This window comes from Anabrus simplex, chromosome 1 (assembly GCF_040414725.1).
Source record: "Anabrus simplex isolate iqAnaSimp1 chromosome 1, ASM4041472v1, whole genome shotgun sequence".
NCBI classification, from domain to species: domain Eukaryota; kingdom Metazoa; phylum Arthropoda; class Insecta; order Orthoptera; family Tettigoniidae; genus Anabrus; species Anabrus simplex.
The window spans coordinates 604533503-604554316 of record NC_090265.1 but is presented as its reverse complement, the minus strand read 5'-3'; the positions used below and the strand labels follow the sequence as shown (position 1 = coordinate 604554316).

Here is a 20814-nt window from a genome sequence, read left to right as displayed (position 1 = left end):
CCATAAAACAGGGCCAAATCCACATATGTGTGACGCAGTTCGCACCCGCGATCCCACAGGTGTGGGTAAAAAGCGGTAGAAAAAGAAGAAAGAGATACGAGAGAAATACATTAGACTATGAAAAGAATCAGTGATGTCAAATTCACACAATGAATGCCTTAATGAGCGTAGTTGTCTCACTATAGCTCAAATATAACATAAGCTAACATTCTCTAGTCGATAACATAACTCCTAATCAGAGGTGAAACTTGATTTACAATGTAAGGATGGTAGCTATTAAAATCTTAATAGCGAGTTGGCCGTGCGGTTAGGGGCGCGAAGCTGTGAGCTAGCTTCCAGGAGATAGTGGGTTCGAACCCCACTGTCGGTAGCCCTAAAGATAGTTTTCAGTGGTTCCTTATTTCCACACCAGGCTGTACCTTAGGACCACGGCCACTTCCTTCCCACTCCTAGGCCTTTCCTATCCCATCGTCGCCATAAGACTTATCTTTATCAGTGCGACGTAAAGCAAATTGCAAAAGTCGATGATGCAGAGCTTAAATCAAAACTATTGTTGACTTTGGCGAGTTTATTATACATCAGACACATTTATAGAAAACTATTGGTGAATTGTATTAATATATCGTTTTTGGTATTTTGCAAACTAACAGATCTCGATTCCGTAAGTCTCATTGACTAGTATTAGAATTAATTTGCTGCAAAAGGCTAATGTTGTCCAATATTCCATAACTGTTTTATAAATAAAACACGTTCTGTAAAGTTTCGCACCTCGCTGCCATGCTAATGTAGTTGAATTCATCCAGTGGTTGACTATATGATTTATTTACTTGAAATGCAGATACATTATGGTGTTTGTAAAATTACAAATAACTTAGAAAACATTTTTGAACGTTTTCGAAGTTCCGTTTCAGGGATCTGTAATACGGATGCCAAATAACAAGCATATTCTAGCTCGCTATGGACCAAAACTTTGAATAGATGATCGATGGCTTTAACTCGCGTGAAGGTTTTTAGTTAATTAACAGTAATGTGTGTTTCACAAACAACATGAACTCTTCTTCTTTTAACGCTTTTCCCACACCTTTTGCGGTCGCGGGTGCCAACTGTGTCACATATGTGGATGTGGTCCATTTTTATGGCCGGATGCCCTTCGTCACGTCAACACTCTGTGGAGGGATACAATCAATATTACTTGTACCGAGCTCGATAGCTGCAGTCGCTTAAGTGCGGCCAGTATCCAGTATTCGGGAGATCGTGGGTTCGAGCCCCACTGTCGGCAGCCCTGAAGATGGTTTTCCGTGGTTTCCCATTTTCACACCAGGCAAATGCTGGGGCTGTACCTTAATTAAGGCCACGGCCGCTTCCTTCCCATTCCTAGCCCCTTCCTGCCTCATCGTCGCCATAAGACCTATCTGTGTCGGCGCGACGTAAAGCAACTAACAAAAAAAAAAAAAAATATTACTTGTTTCTTTGGTAGTTGGTGGTGTAGTGTGTTTGAGTATGAAGAGGATAGTTTTGTGACAAATATAAACCGTCAGTTCCCGAGCCAGGCGAATTAATCACATGACCTCGACGTTCCTCGACTGAGGTGGGAATCGAACCTGGGACCCTCTGAACTGACGGATTCAACGCTGAATATTCAGCCAGCGAGTAGGGATTGAATAACTGGAATACTATGACGAACCCGTGATTTACGTACCAGCAGTATCAGAAAATGTATGAACCAAAGTAAGAAGAAAGTTATCTAACTCCCCAGCTATTTCCCGCCAATATTCAGGCAGGCTGTTATACTCGGTATGTAGCAGTAATCCCATCTATCGGAGATGAGTGGCAGCATAAGAGGCAACGAATATCGCAACAAACAACGGTCAATGTAATGCTATTGTTGATCAATTTTACAAGCTTTCGATATTGTATGCCTTCACATTTAGTTTTCTTCCGGCTCTGAAATACCACTTTTATCATAGTTGGTACGGTAAAACTGAATAAAACATAAATGATCGGAAATAGTATTCTCTATAACTTTTGTTATGTAGTACTTTTCGATAGGGCCAATAATGAAAATGAAAATCTGCAGCCTGTTTCCAGTCATTCTACCGGGTTAGGAATGGAATGAATGAAGCCCCCATCTAGCGGTGAGGATAGGAATTGTGCCGGCTGCAGAAACCTGACGCACTCCTCTGGGGCAAAAATTAATGAATGACAGATGAAATGATACTGGAGAGTGTTGCTGGAATGAAAGATGACAGGGAAAACCGGAGTACCCGGAGAAAATCCTGTCTCGCCTCCGCTTTGTCCAGCACAAATCTCACATGGAGTGACCGAGATTTGAATCTCGGAACCCAGTGGTGAAAGGCCAGCGTGCTGCCGCCTGTGCCACGGAGGCTCTAGGGCCAATAATATAGTTATTTAAAAATTACATTTTATGCGCCTTCCCCTGAACTACCATTTCATCCACGGTGAATAAAATTGTTTATAGTTGACTGTAGTTTCTTATCGTCGCCATAAGACCTATCTGTGTCGGTGCGACGTAAAGCCCCTAGCAAAAAAAAAAAAAAAAAAAAAAAGAAATGTAGTTTCTTATTCCCCAACTCTATATACCGATTTTCATTAAATTCTGTTTAGCCATTTTCTCGTGGCTCGGCGTTGATATGCACTTAGCAACAAAAATACAAATTCATGAATATCTCCGTTATCATAGACGGTACGGTAAACACGTATGACATAAATCATCGGAAACATATATATATATTTGAGAATTAAATTTTAGGCCTTCCCCTAAACTACCAACTACCATTTCGATTTCGATTGTAGTGGCTCATTCCCCGACTTCACATACCGATTTTCATTCAGTTCTCTTCAGCCATTTTCTCACGATGCGCGTACAAACATATATATATATACCATACACACACATGCATATGTATGCAAGAGTAGTCAGGCGTCTTTACTCTGGTGTTTAGGAAGATATTTTCAATTTTCTTTTTCTAATGTGTAGGTCAAGTCAGCCCAGACAGAGATTGCTCATAAAGTACGTCATGCGTAGTCCATTGTCAACAGAAAACGTCGTTTAGGTTCTCCCTGCAAAATAAATGTTGTTGGTAAAAATGATCACGGGAAAGCACTGTCTCAAGAAGTCCGGGGTCCGTCTGGACACGGGCCACTACGGAGAGGGAAGACCGTCGTATTCGCCCCATGGCTGTGGTGGATCGTACTGCATCTCCAGCAGCCATTACAACTTGAGTTGACACCAGAGTGAGACAGTTATTCTTCTTCTACCACTCTTCCCACACCTCTGGGGTCGCGGGTGCCAATTGTGTCGCACATGGGATTTGGGCCTGTTTTACGGCCGGATGCCCTTCCTGAAACCAATCCTATGTGGAGGGATGTAACGACTATTACGTGTTTCTGTGGTGGTTGATTGTGTCGTGTGTTGTGTGAACATGAAGAAGAGAGTGTTTGGAAAAACCCAAACACTCAGTCCTCGAACCAGAAGAGTCAATCAGATGCGATTAAAATCCTCGACTCCGCCGGAAATCGAACCCGGGGCCCTCTGAACCGAAGCCATCAATGCTGACCGTTCAGCCAAGGAGTCAGACATCAGAGTGAGACAGCGAACTGTAAAAATAAATTACTTCAGGGACAGCTCAGAGCCAGATGTTCTGTCCTGTACTAACTCCGAATCACTGCCATCTGCGACTTCAGTGGTGTCAAGTTAGAGCACACTGGAGTTAGAAGTATAGAGCTGTTGTGTTCTCAGATGTAATCCGTTTGTTTCTTGTTACCAGTGATGGCCGTAGGTCACCGTCAATAAATATTCTCGAACGGAATATCGTACTAGACAAATCTGAGGCTGCTCTATCGACTAGGCAGAGAAAATTAAAATTTAAGCAACAATTTAGTTGTCAGTTAAAAGCTAAAAGGAGTTCTGCGTTGACAATGCACTTTGCATGACGTACAGAATGAGTAGGTTTGTTTGGGCTGACTTTACCTACACATTACAAAATCAAATTAAACTTATCTTCCGAAACACCGGAGGAAAACCACCTGACGGCTCGTAAGTAAGACGCCTGGTATAATTTTATGTACGGTGTTTGATCATGTTTAAGCGATATTTCGAAACATATTTAGTTTATGACGTGTGTTCAATTACAGTAATGTGCGTTATTACAAAGTATTTAAATATGAAAAATACTACGATACTTACATATCAACGTGATTGCCTGACATAAGAAACATTAGGTCCATTTCATGGCCCTACAGCTGTATTTTTCACCTCACAACAAAAATAAGTTATTCACTAAATAAAATAAAATTATTCTCTCATTAAAAACAACATCAACAAAATAAAACATGAAAATGAATTTACTTAAGGCAATCAGTATTATTCTTTTCTTGTATAGTGTCCAGTGACTTTTTTAGGTGAAGTCACGTCATTTCCTCATGAACATAACTCTGTTGTTCACTGTAATGAAAAATGTTGTATGTACCCGGTAGTTTACTAAAGAATCTAATATTCAGCCATTAAAATGTTACTTCCACTCCAGTTCCAAGATTATATCTCGCTCTTTTAATGGTAATGAATGTTGATTTAATATATTATCTCGATTCACATTTATACTGACAGTATTCATTAGGACTTTGGTCTTTTCAGTACTAATATGTTGACAAGGCGGGAAGTCATTTTCACAATCACATCATACGAGCTGCAAATTTGATAATGCCATAGATCTGAACTTCGATTATTTATTTAATATCAGGTCTCAAGCATCGTGATTTGATTGTTGAGAGGAGAGGAGTTCTATCCAAACGATGATGATGATGATGATAATGATGATCTTAATGGCCTGAGCATGTAATCATCGATCCGCTTTTCATTGATTTTGAGGAGATAACCTGATTGTTACATTTCATTGTTCCTTTAAAAATCCATTTGAGATGGGCAATCCAAGTACGGCGAGGGATTTTTGAAAGTCTGTATCTTTGCTTTCCACGGCATTCTATGCCCTTTGTATTCTGCATGCTCTTTTGATAGGTATTAATGAACTCCACTTGCAGGTGGACACGGCTGGTTCAATTACTGAGTGACTCCGAATGTTTCTTGAGCTGGATATGTTATTGTAAATTTGACCATTTCCATTAACATTGTCTCTTTCTGTTGCCTCCTATCTTCATGCTTGGAGGATATTTCTTTCCTTTTCTTTCTTGTCCTTCTACCTGTCTCTTTTCTTTCTCTCCTCTGTTCTCTTTCTCTAACTTTTCTTCTCTATATTCCTCTTGTGCTCTTTCCTTTCCTTTCCATTCTCTCTATATCTTTCCTCTTCATCATTCCCTATTGACATTCTTTCGTTTTTTCTTACTCCTCTCCTTATCAGTTTCGCTGGAATGTCATTCCTTTCACCGAGCTCGATAGCTGCAGTCGCTTAAGTGCGGCCAGTATCCAGTAATCGGGAGATAGTGGGTTCGAACCCCACTGTCGGCAGCTCTGAAGATGGTTTTCCGTGGTTTCCCATTTTCACACCAGGCAAATGCTGGGGCTGTACCTTAATTAAGGCCACGGCCGCTTCCTTCCCATTCCTAGGCCTGTCCTATCCCATCGTCGCCATAAGACCTATCTGTGTCGGTGCGACGTAAAGCAAGTAACAAAAAAAATATAAAGTCATTCCTTTCATTGCCTAATGTATCCGTCGTTCATCTTCCTGTTTCCCTTTAATGTTCCTCTTTCATTCCCATCATCCTCTGTTTGTTCCATCTCTTGATTTTCTCTCAGTATTTCTTTCGTTTCACTTTCTTCCCTATTCTTTTCTATTTCCTTATTTTCCCCTCGTTTCCTTTCATTTTCCTTACTTCCTTTCCTTCTTTCTTCTCCATCTATTTCCTTCGTTTGACTTGTTTCTTTTCCTCTATACTCATTTTATCTTTCTTCCTCACCATGGCTTCCCTTATTATTATTATTATTATTATTATTATTATTATTATTATTATTATTATTATTATTATTATTATTATTATTCGTTCCTTCCTATTCATTCTTTCCTTTTAAATTTGCATTCCTTTATTTTCCTTTCGTTGTAATACTTCCTTCTGCTATGCTCTTTAACCCTCTCTTTTCAATTTCCTTTCTTTACCTTACCCTTTATTCAATTGTTCTTTTGCATTCACCACCACCATCACCACCACCAAGGTCATCTTTTACCCTGTAGGGTAGGGCAAGAAGATGCCAGTATATATCACAGCTACATCTATACGTGAAAACTGGGGACTACTCCAATTAAAGCTGTGATGTCATCAGCCCAGGAAGTGTGTAGATCTCCTTTTGAACTGTGACAAAGCCCTCAGTGGCAGTCGGCAAAATACTGTATCGCCCTTCACATGTTTCCCCTCATTTGAAATGAAAAGTGTATATATTTGAAGGGCCAAATGCCATGAATTTCCTTCCGGCTGTAGCGGCAGCAGGGTGTGCATCATCATCGAGGGAGACAGGCACGAGGGTGAATCCACAATGAGCGTTAACCGTATTGTGTGAGTCGGCACCAAGCATAAGGAAGGGGATGGATGCGGACCAGTTTCAATATCACACTGTTTGTTCAGACACTTGCGACTGTCGTCTCTCGTCAAAGAGTTAACACATGGCAGTGAGAAGGACATCTGCCAAATTTGTTCCGGAACGGATCACGGTGACGAAACTGCAAGGAATGCAGCGATAATGACGTTAAAAATAGCTAATTGTAATTCCTTCCTTAAGAGTCCGTCTACTGTACAGTGATTACTTTAGGCCCATCTCCCAAAGAGGGAATATATACGCTGTTCAAAGGTTCTGAATGCATAGGTATGGCAAGTAGTCATCTAGAGCCACGTAGTTCCCATATCCTAGCTATTTCCTTTGTAGTTCTTGGAACGGGAGGATTCTAGATTCTGTCAGTTCTTCAGTTCTCCATTAACACAAGTTCCCAATAACATCCTGCAGCTTCACTGTGCCAAATGGTTTACAGAATGTCCTTTACTTCTCAGCAATCACTCGCTTCAGAATAGCTCCTGGATTTCTCGACGGCTTCGAAGCTTCCGGATCATACAGCAGATATCAACGGCCTCACACCTCACGGAAAGTCTAGCAGTAATCAACGGCTTCATAGAACATCCAGCCATTATCAACACACATGGTTCACTGGAGAATTATCCTTTATCCCTTTTATGGTTTACAGATAATGCGGCAGTTTTCAACAGTCTCGTCTCCCTTAGTACATCTCACAGGTCTGAACTGACTCAAGACTCACAAAACATCTCACAGGTCTGAACTGACTCAAGACTCACAGATCTTAACTGGCCCTTAACGCACAAAAGATTTCGCATATCTTTACTGGCTTGTGGCCCCGCTGTACATGTCACAGATCTGAACTGGCTCATGACTCACAGAATATCTCGCAGCTCGCAAATCTCAACTGATTAATGACTAACAGAACCGCCTGCAGTTCTGACATAAATTTCTTAATTTGCTATAACGCCAATGCATCGCAATTTTTCCTTCGAAGATTAAAATCTTATTACAAGTGTTCGAAATAGGTATTCCTAAGTTTCACGAAGACGATCGAAACATTATGTAATTTCGGATTCGAATTTTGCCTGTTCTTTATTTTCTCAATTTAATTCCATGTTTCCTGTTCCTAATTTTTATGAATATCTGAAGGGGATTAGAACCAAGAACTGAACATTTTTATCGCCTTGGCTATACACAAGTCTTCTTTTATATAGAACAGGAGAAATTTGATATCACTTCTCTCTTTCACTCTTATCCTTCCCTCAATTCTGAGGATCGTGATCTGCGAGGAGGCTATTGTTTACTTGTCTCCATTTCTTGCCGTCCTCGGGCAGACGTGCCGCACAAAAGATGTTCAGCACAGTTATGCTCTGGATAATGTTGACCATCGAGTGGGAAGTCGTCCACGATCTCTCTTGCCGGGATCATTTCCAAGAAGGATCGATCTTTCTATGCTGCCATTCCCACGCGCATAGTGTTTCCAAAGAATTGTAAAAATGTTTGTCTAGATATTGATGACAATCTGATTCTGAGGTTGAGCTGGTTGTAATGGAATCATTGGTGTGAAATGCTGTCCATGGTATACGCAACATTCTTCGAAAGCACCACATTTCGAATGAATCAATTTTCTTCACGTCTGTAGCACGAAGAGTCCACGTCTCAGCTACATAGAGGAAAGCTGAAAATACCAGACTGGATACTGCTATAAATTTCAGTGGTAACGAGATATCGTTCCATAAATAGGACAAATTCGTCATTACAGTTTTGGTCATAGCTGTTCTTATCTTCAACTCAACGGCACAGCTCCCTGAACTGGAAATGACTGGACCAAGGTATAGAATTTCTGAGACGTTCTCCAATTCCTTGAAGATGTCTGTGTTGGCTAATATTTCGGCTCTATCAACAATCATTATTTTGGTCTTTTGGTCTTGTTCATGTTAGTAATTTGTAGTCCCATTTGAGCATTGTCATGTATGATGCGAGAAATGAGAATATCATCTCTAATATCGTCAAATTTGACCACTTGTACCATTTAACCCAGCGGGACTAAATTCCAGCACCTCGGCTTCTCTGAAAATTGTAAGGCCAATACATTATTATTATTATTATTATTATTATTATTATTATTATTATTATTATTATTATTATTATTATTATTATTATTATTATTTTAGTATGACAACTTCACTTCATGTACGTGAACATAAAATTAGATTTGTGGTCTTTATCACATTCCGTTGTTTAATAGGTTTAGGAAATACTAATATTTATAGGAATTGACTTACACACGCAATATTAATCCCTGGAATGTGGTTTCGAATATTACAACAAAAGTTACGACGAAAATAAAAAGATTAGCAGAAACCTGGTGTTGAAGATAAAGCACTTGTCAGTTCGCTTGAATTGCTGATCATTGCTATGTACGAAACAGATCTTGGTTGCGAATTTGGCACTTGCCTTTCTTTAAAAAAAAAACATCAAATGGCGTCTAATTTTTATTATTAGATGGCGACGCAGGCTAAACGGTTGACCTTACTGATTTTACACGGGAAATACTATCACCATGAGACGCAGCGACTTCAAATTAATGCAGTGAGAAAGGTTTAATATGTTTAATAGTGTTCAGACACTTGTCAGTAATAATAATAATAATAATAATAATAATAATAAAGCTAGGCGGAGTAGACCAGACGGTAGAGTGCTGTTCTTCTGAACTTTAGTTGGTGGATCCAATCCAGACTTAATCCGGTGGTGGTTACAGTTGTTCCAATACGCTGACCTCGTTCCGTTAGATTTACCGGCATGTGTAAGTACACCTAGTGACAAAATTCCGGCATCTTGCCGTCTCGGAAGAACAAAAAATATCTGTGGCTTCCGAAACTAAAGCACTGGGTTTTTTGTATAAGCGTTCTCAGCGGGAAATGTCATGTGCCTTACTACTCCGTTTAATTTCAAAGTAGGCCTGTTAGCCAGAAAATATAACTATTATTTCCGAACTTGCTTGCGAACATAGTGTCAAATTTCCTTTGGGAAAATCAAACGATCATAAATATGTCTTTCAATAAGTGAAACTCAAATTGATAACGATCACTTATTTGCATCATTTCACGAAGGATTGTCCCTCAGTCATGGCCATCCATCAATATTTCACCTCCGGGCGAGTTGACAGTGCGGTTAGGGGCACGCGGCTGTGAGCTTGCACCCGGAAGATTGTGGGTTCGAATCCCACTGTCGGCCGCCCTGAAGATGGTTTTCCTTGGTTTCCCATTTTTACACCAGGCAAATGCTGGGACTGTACCTTAATTAAGGCCACGGCCGCTCCCTTCCCACTCCCAGGCCTTTCCTATCCTGACGTTGCCATAAGACCTACCTGTGTCGGTGTGACGTAAAGCCACTAGCAAAATAAAAAGACTTCACATGCCGAGCGAGTTGACCGTGCGACTAGGAGTGCGTAGCTAGGAGCTTGCATTCTGGATTCTGAAGATAGTGCGTTCGAACCCCACTGTCGACAGCTCTCAATATGGTTTTAATGGTTTCCCATTTTTACACGAGGCACACTGTACCTTAATTAACACCACGGCCACTTCCTTCCCACTCTTAGCCCTTTCCTATCCTATCGTCGCCATAAGAGCTATCTGTGTCGGTGCGATGTAAAACAGATTGTAACAATACTTCACAGACATATTTCTGTCGAAACAGTCGAATGAGGCTGCGCCAGGGGCACAGCCGCAAATTTTGACGTGAAATTCGTAACTTACGAGTACCTGATTTGTTCAGCATGGTAAGCAAGTGGCATTTCTCATTAGCATGCCCATGGTTCGAATCACTACTAAAGAATGCGGGATTTTTCAAATGAATGCCCTGTCCCTGTGCCTCGAATTCCACAAAAAGTTGGAGGTCCCGTTGCCATAACCACGACATAACAAAACTTGCTTGTATTTTTTGCTTGTTTTCTTATCGTCTTTCTCTGCCTCTCCCAGTATGTTTACCAGATTGTTAGATATAACAATATCTGTACCAATAAAATGAATAAAAGCTTTATGAGTCTTGTCAAGTAATCCCCGTTATGTCATCGCCAAACGCAACAGTAACGATCGCTAACTCCAACGCCGTCCAATAGATTGCTCTGCCAGTCTCATACAGCCCAAGCACTAATTCTGTTTTCCTACAAAACTATTGTTTCATACAAACAAACAGCTTTTATTCCTGGGATAACAGCTTTTTGTGTTGATTCAATTTTATTGTGGCACAACTTTTTTTCTATTTCAGCTATCCAAATAAAAAGTCCAAACAATTCCACATCCCAGTGCCCACGAGGCAGACTTTTTAAAGCTAATGATACAATCGGAGACTTTTTCAAATTAACTTCTTCACTAGTAATGACAAATATACCACAGATTTTTATTTACATTGTAATGAACAGTATTTTCTCCACCAAGAGAGAACCAGAAAAAAGGAATGTGTATGTTTTTTTTATGTTCTGTTTAGTTATTTGGATTTACGAACACTTTCCTCTAGAGCAGAATTGAAGTCGGAAGTGGCTGATTGAAAATTATCATAAATGGATACAAATATAAGGCCAAAAAATGTATACCTAAATTTCTAAAGGAACTAAATGCTGATGTCGTAAATTTAATTTTATTCGTTCTAAGGAAGGTATGGGCTGTAGCTTAGTTCAGCTGTTAGTAAGGGATTCCTTAATGCACCGAAAAATGGGGAGCGTCCAGGCAAATCCAAGCATGTCCATACGGAGCAAAGGAAAACGTAAATTAGCAACCAGATAGAAGTTTTCCTTGTGCAAATTTTCAAATGTATTTTCATTGGTACAAGGGGTAGAGATAAAAAACCAATAACAATTAATTCCAAGTGTTAAAATGGGCACGTGTGGTTTTACCCAAACCGCATGCGACATGTTTATTTATTTATTTATTTATTTATTTATTTATTTATTTATTTATTTATTTATTTATTTATTTAATTTATTTATTTATTTATTTATTTATTTATTTATTTATTTTTGCTAGCAGAACTTGTTCCTTTTATCTCAGACTGTTTAGGGGAAGAACAACTGGAAAGCGGGAAGGCACGTGATAAATTCTCGGTCTGCGATTGGCAGTTTGGACAAGTTTTCTTTTGCTAGCGTGCACTATTAAGGTACATCTGCTCAAGCTCAGTCCTCGATTCTTTTACCTTCAACACTTAAGAGGATCTGTTCGGTTTTGGTTCTTAGTTGAGGAACAGACTCAAACGATATTATTTATCAAAAACAATGCTTAATTAAACGTTTTACTTCATGGACATAATCGGTTTTGCATGAACTCTCCTCAAATGGATTTCGAAGTATTATCGTTCGATGTATTAGGACCGTATGTTGAATAGATCCGGAGCATTTTCAGCGCCTCAGAAGTGTAGTGCTGTCTTGCTTTAATTGAAAAGCGCAAGAAAACGCTGGAATCATTTGTACCTGATAATTTTCAAGCAGTGATTACATCATCCCAGTCTTCCAAGTCATTTAAAGTACAGCGGATGACATGGACTGGTTTCATTAACATCCGAGCGGTAACATAATATGCAGTGTTCAACATTCCGAAGTGAAACGTACAGTAAGTTCTGCGTAAGGTCTTCTGATTACTCGTCCAGGTATTGTATCTGTCTAGAGATCGTTTTCAAATATGGAGGATTGAGAAAGTGATTTTTTAAGCAAAACTGTTGTTGATAGTATAAACATACCGGTCGAAATGATTTTAATTAGGCACTATTTAGCTGATCGCGTATAGTTTGTGTAGATACACGGATCCCGGTTGTCCCTAAGAAGTCATCTCGGAATTGTTGAGCATTCGAAGTTGGTCTCCTCAGCGCTGTTTCGCGGATATACTGATCTTGACATAGCGTTGACACCCTCGATCTGTCAGTCATATCATTGGTTTTGCGTTACCTTTTCCACGCTTTTGACGCTGCACCTGTTGTAGCCTCTACGATGCTCAAGCCTATTGCTTTTTGTGTGTGTCCATCCTGAATCGATGCCACAATTCTGGCTCGGTCAAACTGGGAAATATGCATTGCTCATAAAACGTAAATATTATCAGAAGCTCGTCCTGCACTGTATTTACGACTTCCAGTCTTCATCTGAAATGGCATAGTTCGTCTCAGGCTCAACAGAGACCGTAGTCAGCGACGTCTTCTGTATTGTAACAGTATTTGACCTTGTTCGTTATCACTGGTAATAAACGTTCTTTATTTAACTCATAATTTTGTAAGAAGTGTGATGAATGGCGGAACGTTATTTATAATGTAGCAACTGAGACACAGGTAACGGTTGTATGAAAATAACGCTGTCGTCCAAACTAAGAAGACTGCATGCAAACCGTGATGAAACGGAGCCCTCTGGGACGTAATTGGAGAGTTTTAGAGACAAACGACTGTTACCATAGAAAGCGGTGCATTCTGATTGTTCGAACCCATGTTGTTTCTCGTAACTGGGAAAAATAAGAATGATTTTTCCACCATTCTTCCCACCCCACTTCGAGGGGTCACGGGTGCGAATGTTCTGTGTTGGACTCATGTAGACACAGTTCCAGTTTTACGGCCGGAAAACCTTCCTGACGCCAGTTGAAGAACTCCTACGAGAAATCTTTTTTTTTTTTTTGCTAGGGGCTTTACGTCGCACCGACACAGATAGGTCTTATGGCGACGAATAAATCATTTTCACACCCTGATGTCTTTTATAGGATATCTTGGGAACACCGTGACTGGCGCGGTTTGGGTCACGTAGCTATCAACTTGCATTCGGCAGCCTAGAAGATGGTTTTCAGTGGTTTCCCATTTCCACACCAGGCAAATGCTGGGGCTGTACCTTAATTATGGCCACGGTCGATTCCTTCCCACTCCTAGCCCTTTCCTACTCCATCGTCGCCATAAAAATATCTGTATCGGTGCGAAGTGAAACGAATTGTAAAAAAAAAAAAAAAAAAAAAAATGGGAAGATTGGCTCATGCAGTCGAAGGCATGTTTATAATATCACCAACGTTTTTACTTTTAAAGGAATTATATTTTCGAATCCTCCCCCTCCAGAAAATGATCTGTTAACATACAAAATACTTTGACAAGTTTCCACAGACACCGAGGTGCAGAAATTTGGGCCGCAGGGGTTATTTGACGTGTCGGAAAATCTACTAACAGAGGCTGACATATTTGAGCTCCTCCAGATACAACAAGAAGGTTAGGATCGACTCTGCCAATTTGGATTCAAGAGCCCAGTGCCCTAATATCTGAGACAATCAAGTGCAGATAGAGGGTGTGGTAGCCTTTTCACAAAGGCGGCAGTGGTCCGAATCCCAGTCAATACCTGTGGAATTTTTAAAATGAAAATAAACATCCCTGTGTTACGGATTCCTCGAAAAATAGGAGGTCCCGAAGCTATGATCATGATATCACAGTCAGGTAAAACTACAACCTTGCTTGCTTATGTACTAGGGTTAAACACAAGAAGAAAAATAAAGTCACCTGCGTACAGGGCATAAAGGCCCTCGGAGCGGTGGAAGGTAAAGGCTTCCACTATCCGTAACCTCAATACTTGGTGGGGTTAAGTGGTTAGCTCTACGCCCAGCCGCCTTTACCCCCAGACCTGGTACTCGTTTTTTTGGTGTAGGCTGAGTGAACCTCATTACTATGTGCACCTCCGGAAATGGGTATCTCGTTTCTAATATGTTTCGGCTTCCACGTCCTTCCAGGTGAACCAAGCACGCTTTTAGCGCCTGGGGCAGGTGTCAAACTCAGTGCATTATCGCGTAGGCTCAAGTTACTCCCCTGCACGGGTCTGTCCTTCAAGCCGCGTATGTGCAGCAAGGTGATAACAGTGGTATCCTGCCTGGCAGTCAACACTGAATCAGTGTCGTAATTTCAATACCAGAGATAAAGAATGGTTAGTATTCGTCCCGAAGGCTGGTTGAATCCTTAACAGTTCTACTATCAACTGTCACAGATGACTTGCGTGTTACTGAAGAGGCGTACAAGGGAAATGAGGAGTGAGGTGGTTTCCCGTTACTATCCTCGCTGAATCAGAAGTTGCTATTACACATCAGTTTGCCAAGCTCACTGAAATGCCCGCTCCAACCGACCCTTTGAGATACATTTTCACTCCATTCACAACAGGAGCTGGTTGCATTATAAATTGTAGTACTCACATCACTCATACCGCGATCATATTGTCAAAGTCAAACATGACACTGAGACTTGTCAATGGCAGCTACAATGTTGTTTTATCCCGTAGCACAAGACACAGTTCACCGTAAACACCATATCTCGCCAGCATTAAAGCAAACATATTATATATATATAATATATAATTTTTCACTTTAGGACAGAAGTAATAGTTTAAAACATAAATAGTTGTTTCTGTTTTAAATTAATTGTGAACATGAAACCACTGATCTTTTCTGAGGCATAATATATGCATTTTTTAAAATCCAGCCTATAAGTAACTGTATGTTTGAAGCATATTATTCTTGTCTTTAATGCATATCTAATAATAATTAATGACATATTTTATTCCTTAAACTATACGACATGAAATTCATTCTTCGTCTTGATAGGCTATATGCATAATATAGAAAAGTCGTAAATTTTTCAACAACAGCAAACTAAATTATTGTACTAAAATGCAGACGAAGGTTACAAAACTACCATCGGTCATAATTGAAATGTTAATAAATGTTCTCCCAGTAACACAGCCTAATTCTTTGCTCTTCTTGCTGTAACGGAAGTATTTCCTAGAAATTATAATAACTCTCATTTGAATACATCATAGTGTAGTGATAAATTATATGAAATTTGATTATAATATTAACAATACTTTTTATAGCACTGTTTGTAACACAAGGTTTTTTAACAAAACACAATGAAGAATATTCTTCCCCCATACCTCTGTCAACCAACCAGCCATTATAATAACCACTACCCTCGTGCAGCCCTTGTAAGGCAAACCCTCCGCCAAGGGTGGGCCGGCATTTGCCACGTGCAGGGAAACTTCGTGTTATTGTGTTGGAGGATAGTATCTCGTGTGGTGTACGAGTTGCAGCGATGTTAGGGACAGCTCAAACATCCAGTTCTCAAGCCAAGGGAATGAATGTTTAAAATGCCCGGCCCAGCCGGGTATCGAACCCGTGGCCCTCTGAACAGAACGCCACTACGCTAACCATTTAGTCAAGGAGCAGGACAACCCATCACAGTGCGTTGCATTGAATGAGCTGTCCCCGCCCGCATTCACACACGCCGTTGCTCAGCCGTCGACGTGATCCATAGAACAAAACTACAGGCAAGTTGACGATGCCTGATCTAGAGCATAGAAGAAAGGATTCCTTGATGAAAGAGCTCCTTTTGCTAATCTTAAATGCGCCCCTGTTTCACAGAGGTCACACAGAAGGTCCCTGTTCTTATGTTCTGCTCTTCTCACTTATGCTGCACATAAAATCATGTGAGTAGGCCATACCCTTCTCACACTAGGATGAACTTAGTGGGGGGAGCCGGTGGATCGTGCACCATTAATCAAGTTAGCTTGTATGATACACGATTGTTGGCTTGATGCTTCCTTTGATCTACTCCCCTGTGTATGCGATTACGTTTCGTTTATTCCACCAATTTATGGATAACCCATGTGTTTAATTTTAAAGCTGTACTACTATGCTAATTTCATTAAATTGCTAGATATGAAGAAGCTCGGATGACGTCACGCGCTACTTGTGGTCTGTTGTCATGGTAATAGCATCCCCTCTGTGATTGGTACACGACCTCGAGATGACGAATGGAGCCGCTGACACGGGGTTAATTTGAAACAAGAACCAGATAAATGCAGTTAATATCGACAACTGCCGGTTTCTCCCTCCTCATACTCCCTTAAATTTCCCCTCTTCTCCCCTAATGGTCTCTCCAATTCTTGCTGTTAGTGGCTGGTAACTTGGATAGTGATGAGAAGACACAGACAAGAACTTTGGCTTCTTATTACTCGCCGTCGCATCTCAGTGTATTAGGTTAGCTTCGCAGTAGGACTAGAAATCTGTACTGTTCAATAATGTGGATATTAAATGCCTGCTCATCCGAGTAGGTTTTACGTTTCCACAAAGTTTCTTTCTCAGAAAGTCTCGATTTGTGTAAGAAGTGCATGTTGAAAACAACTATCTCTGTTGATCACTGGTAGTGTCGAACCCTGCATTACAAGATCTCAGGTTCAAACCCAGCTGAGGTATTCAGAATTTTGAAGGGTGAAGAAACATTCGTTCTTCACTTCATATTGCTAACCCCGCAGTGTATAGGTAGCGTGCCTGCCCCTTACCCCGAGCCCCCGAGTTCGATTCCCGGCCAGGTCCGGGATTTTTTATCTGGATCTAAGGGCTGGTTCGAGGACCACTCAGCCTGCGTTATTACAATTAAGGAGCTATCTGACGGTGAGATGGCGGCCCCAGTCTAGGAAGCCAAGAATAACGGCCGAGAGGAATCGTCGCTCTGACCACACGACACCTCATAATCTGCGGGCCTTTAGGCTGAGCAGCGGTCGCTTGGTAGGCCGTAGCCCTTCGGGGCTGTTGCTCCATGAGGTTTTATTTTCATGTCATGTTCTACGATGTCAGCTCGTAAAACATCTCCGGTTATACATTTTTTGTTCACCAGAAAACATTTAGAAAGTCACCATTCATCGCCTAACAGATATTAGTTTCTCTGTCGTCTGGGTTCAGTAAGGAACGTAAAAATTGATACACAGGCAGTTTAGGTGCCGTCAAATTAAAACGTCTGCACATGGTAGCTGAGACCATAAAATTATCATTAATTCTTAACGGTGAAAAGAAGGCTTCGTCTGTTTCTGGCATTGCCTCCCTTCGTGATATATAATTCTCTGTGGATGTGGGTGGTAGAATAACACCCACGCTATCCTCTGTCTGTCACAAGTGGCGACTAAAAGGGCCCCAGTGGCTCTTAATTTCGGAGCGTGGGTTGTTGACTACATAGTCCTTAACGGAATCATAGTATTGCTTCCAACTACTTATGGGAGGCTCCTCACTTTCATCTGTCCTATCCGAACTCCCCTACTTAACTCTTGTTCTTTTCCAACCCTGACGGTATTAGGTTTTCAAGGCCTAGGGAGTCCTTCGTTTTCATGCCCTTCGTGGTCCTACAGTAGTCTTTCTTTGGCCGAATTCTTCATTTTTCGAAGTGTCGGACCCCTCCCGTATGTTCCCTCTGATTAATACTAAATACTGCCCAGTTGCAGTTCATCTTAAAACATTAATCATCATCACCACCACCACCACCATATTCATGCATACTACCCTATTTCATCTTTATCTCAGACTTACCCTAGCATCTGAGCTGCCATAATTTCACTTGTTTGAACCAGACTCTTCTATTTCATCTTCCTGTTAGACCCACTTTGGCCCCTAGCTCAGTTTGGCGTTCCTTTAGCTTTTATCTACCAGTTTATCTTCCAGTCAGACCTAACAGTGGAGAGGACATAGAGGAGTCTGATATAAATGGAAGCAATACTAGAATAAGGTGATCAAACAATCTTGAGTAGAAGATAGAATTGCCACTTCCTTTCAAATCCCCCTACAGATCACGTAGCCTCCTATGTAAGTATTGACCACACTCAGTATTGCTTAACTCTGCAAATAGTGGGATGCCTGATATTTCAAGACAGGTAAGGGATTGAAAATATCCGGCTACTAATAAATCTTCACCTTGAAAAAAGAAACGCGCGACTAATATGTCGACTGCTCATTCAGCAACTTAAATCTTATGAGTCATGCGTGGCGATCGTGGGTCCAACTCAGCACTTTTTACTTATAAATGCTGGGACAACCAGAGTTAATTCATCATTTTCCTATCACTATATTTAGGTTCGTACTGTAAATGCAGTCGGAGCGAGAGAAACATTATTTTTTCGTCTAAGTACGGGGTCGGGCTGAGTGGCTTATACGATTGAGGAGCTGGCTTTCTGATCTAAACTTGGTAGGTTCGATCCTAGTTCAGTCTGGTGGTATTTCTTATTTGAAGGTGCTCAAATACGTCAGCCTCGCGGCGGCAGATTTACTGGCACGTGAAATAACTCGTGTGGGACTAAATTCCGGCATCTCGGCATCTCCGAAAACCGTAAAATTGTTTAGTGGGACATAAAGCCAATATCATTATTATTCTAAGCACGGAGGTAGACCTATGTGTGTTGGGTATTCAGTCCGAAGGCTAGCTTGATCCTCAACATCTCCACCATTAGCTAACGTAAATGGTCTAGCCGTCAGTGAAGAGGCGTACTAGGCAAATGAATAGTGAGGTAGTTTTCTGTCGCTTTCCTCATCGAGCCGAAATTGCTATTACTTATCAGTCTGCCAAACCTACCGAAATACACGCACCAACCAACCCTAGGAGTGACATTTTTTACAGCATTCATAATAGGAACTTGCTGCATAAAGAATGGCATTACTAGCTTCACTCTTATCTCAATCACTTTCAGATCGTCAAAGCCAAGGACGAGACTGAGACAGGTTAGTGAAAGGAACAAATTTGATCTAACCAATACCAGTTTTTTTTTTTTTTTCGGGGGGGCCCCCGAAGCCCGCTCCCCCCGCGTGACCATCGACTCAATCTACATGGCCTCCGACATGCTATTATTTCTAAGAAGAAGAAAGAGATAGCAGGGAGGAGTGGGAGGTGATACAAGGAGTATCTGCCGGTTTCCGAGTCAGACTCGCTACCACGGCAAAGTTTGTATTGGTTGGATAGTGTTAAGGTATGGTATTGAAGGGTCAGGGAAAAACCACATAGGCAGAAAGAAGAAAGAGCCTACATGTAAAACCTGACACCAATACCAGAAGAGAGAGTGCACTATAAATACTAGGTCTCATCAGCAAAGGAACCAACATTTAATTAACTATTTTCCTTATCGTTATATTTAGGTTAATGCAGCCTTTATTGGAGTGAAGAAGTGATCCTTTCTACATTGACATAATGAAGGGAGTAGTGCACCTTTCCTTCTCTCTGTTAAATTCTTTTTATTCCTCTTCTTTTTGTTGCTGCCCTTCTTTTAAATTGTCTGGGTTCGGCACTAATGTGGATTAAGCTCAGTTTTACGGTCGGATGCCATTGTTGATGCTAACACAAAATATGGATGTATGCATTCACTCTTCCCCGTTTCTGTTATGGTTAGTACTGTGATGTGTGTGTAAATACCATCACAAACACCCAACCCAGAGCAAGAGCAATTACCGAAACGCGGCTAAAGTTCGCAGCCCGGTCGGAAATCGAACCCAGGGTTCTATGAACCGAAGGTCACTTCGCCGACCATTCAACCATGGTGCCGGATAGGAATAATCAACAGTTAATTCACTGTGTTTTACCTCATCACTATCCATTTTGGTTTTCGTCTTTGAAAAACGTTAAAAATATTTAGATGAAAATGAAATTATTATTATTAATAATATAAATATTTAGCTTCGTATTGTAACACGCTGACGACAGTGGTGTTCGAACCCTCTATCTCCCGATTGCAAGCTCACACCTGCGCGACCCTAACCGCATGGCCAACTCGCTCGGTGCTATTCTTTTCTAAGCAATAATTAATACATGCTTTGTTTGAGTGCATTTAAGTTCATGTTATAAATAGATCATTTAATATAGTAATGGTTAGATGCATGGATTTTGGAAACAGAGCATAAATATTCGATTTCCTTCTGTATGTCATGGTACATAATAGTAGCTCTCCTTTTTTTAGAGTTCATATTATTAGTTTAAAATTTCGTAACAGAATGGCTGTATCCGTAAAGCGTTTTTCTTGGTGTCATCTTTATTAGATATTTTCAATCCTTCTCTGATTTTACGATGATAATACGTTATAGGATTTATGCTCAGTCAAGAGTGAGAATGCAGCTTTTAAGTCCCTAACTCCCGCTTGCCAGTCACACTACTACAGCAGTTGCATACTCGGATCCTAGATGGCAGAAGTAGCCTCTATGCAGACGCGCTGGCTGTTCAGCACGCGGACAGCTCTGATTATGCTAGTTGTTGTATTCGATTGAATAACAGTGGTTTGTGAATCTTATTCTTGTACACCTCTCGCTTTGCCATTAAATTATTACGACATTACGAAGCCTGTGAAGGAATTACGCATTTGTACAGACAACTTAACGAACGCTTGAAAATGCTCCTGTGTTATGATTCGATCTTGGCAAGAGGAGTTAGAAAGCTTCACTATTTAGAGCCTTTCTTTCGAATACCGGAACTCACAGTGGCCATCTGGT

At 40.8% G+C, this 20814-nt stretch overlaps 1 long non-coding RNA gene across 1 annotated transcript in view; it reads left to right on the top strand.

The window, feature by feature from the left end:
- LOC136870865 (uncharacterized) overlaps nucleotides 1-20814 on the top strand; it is an 882383-nt gene that overhangs the window by 517129 nt on the left and 344440 nt on the right. The window lies entirely within an intron of this gene.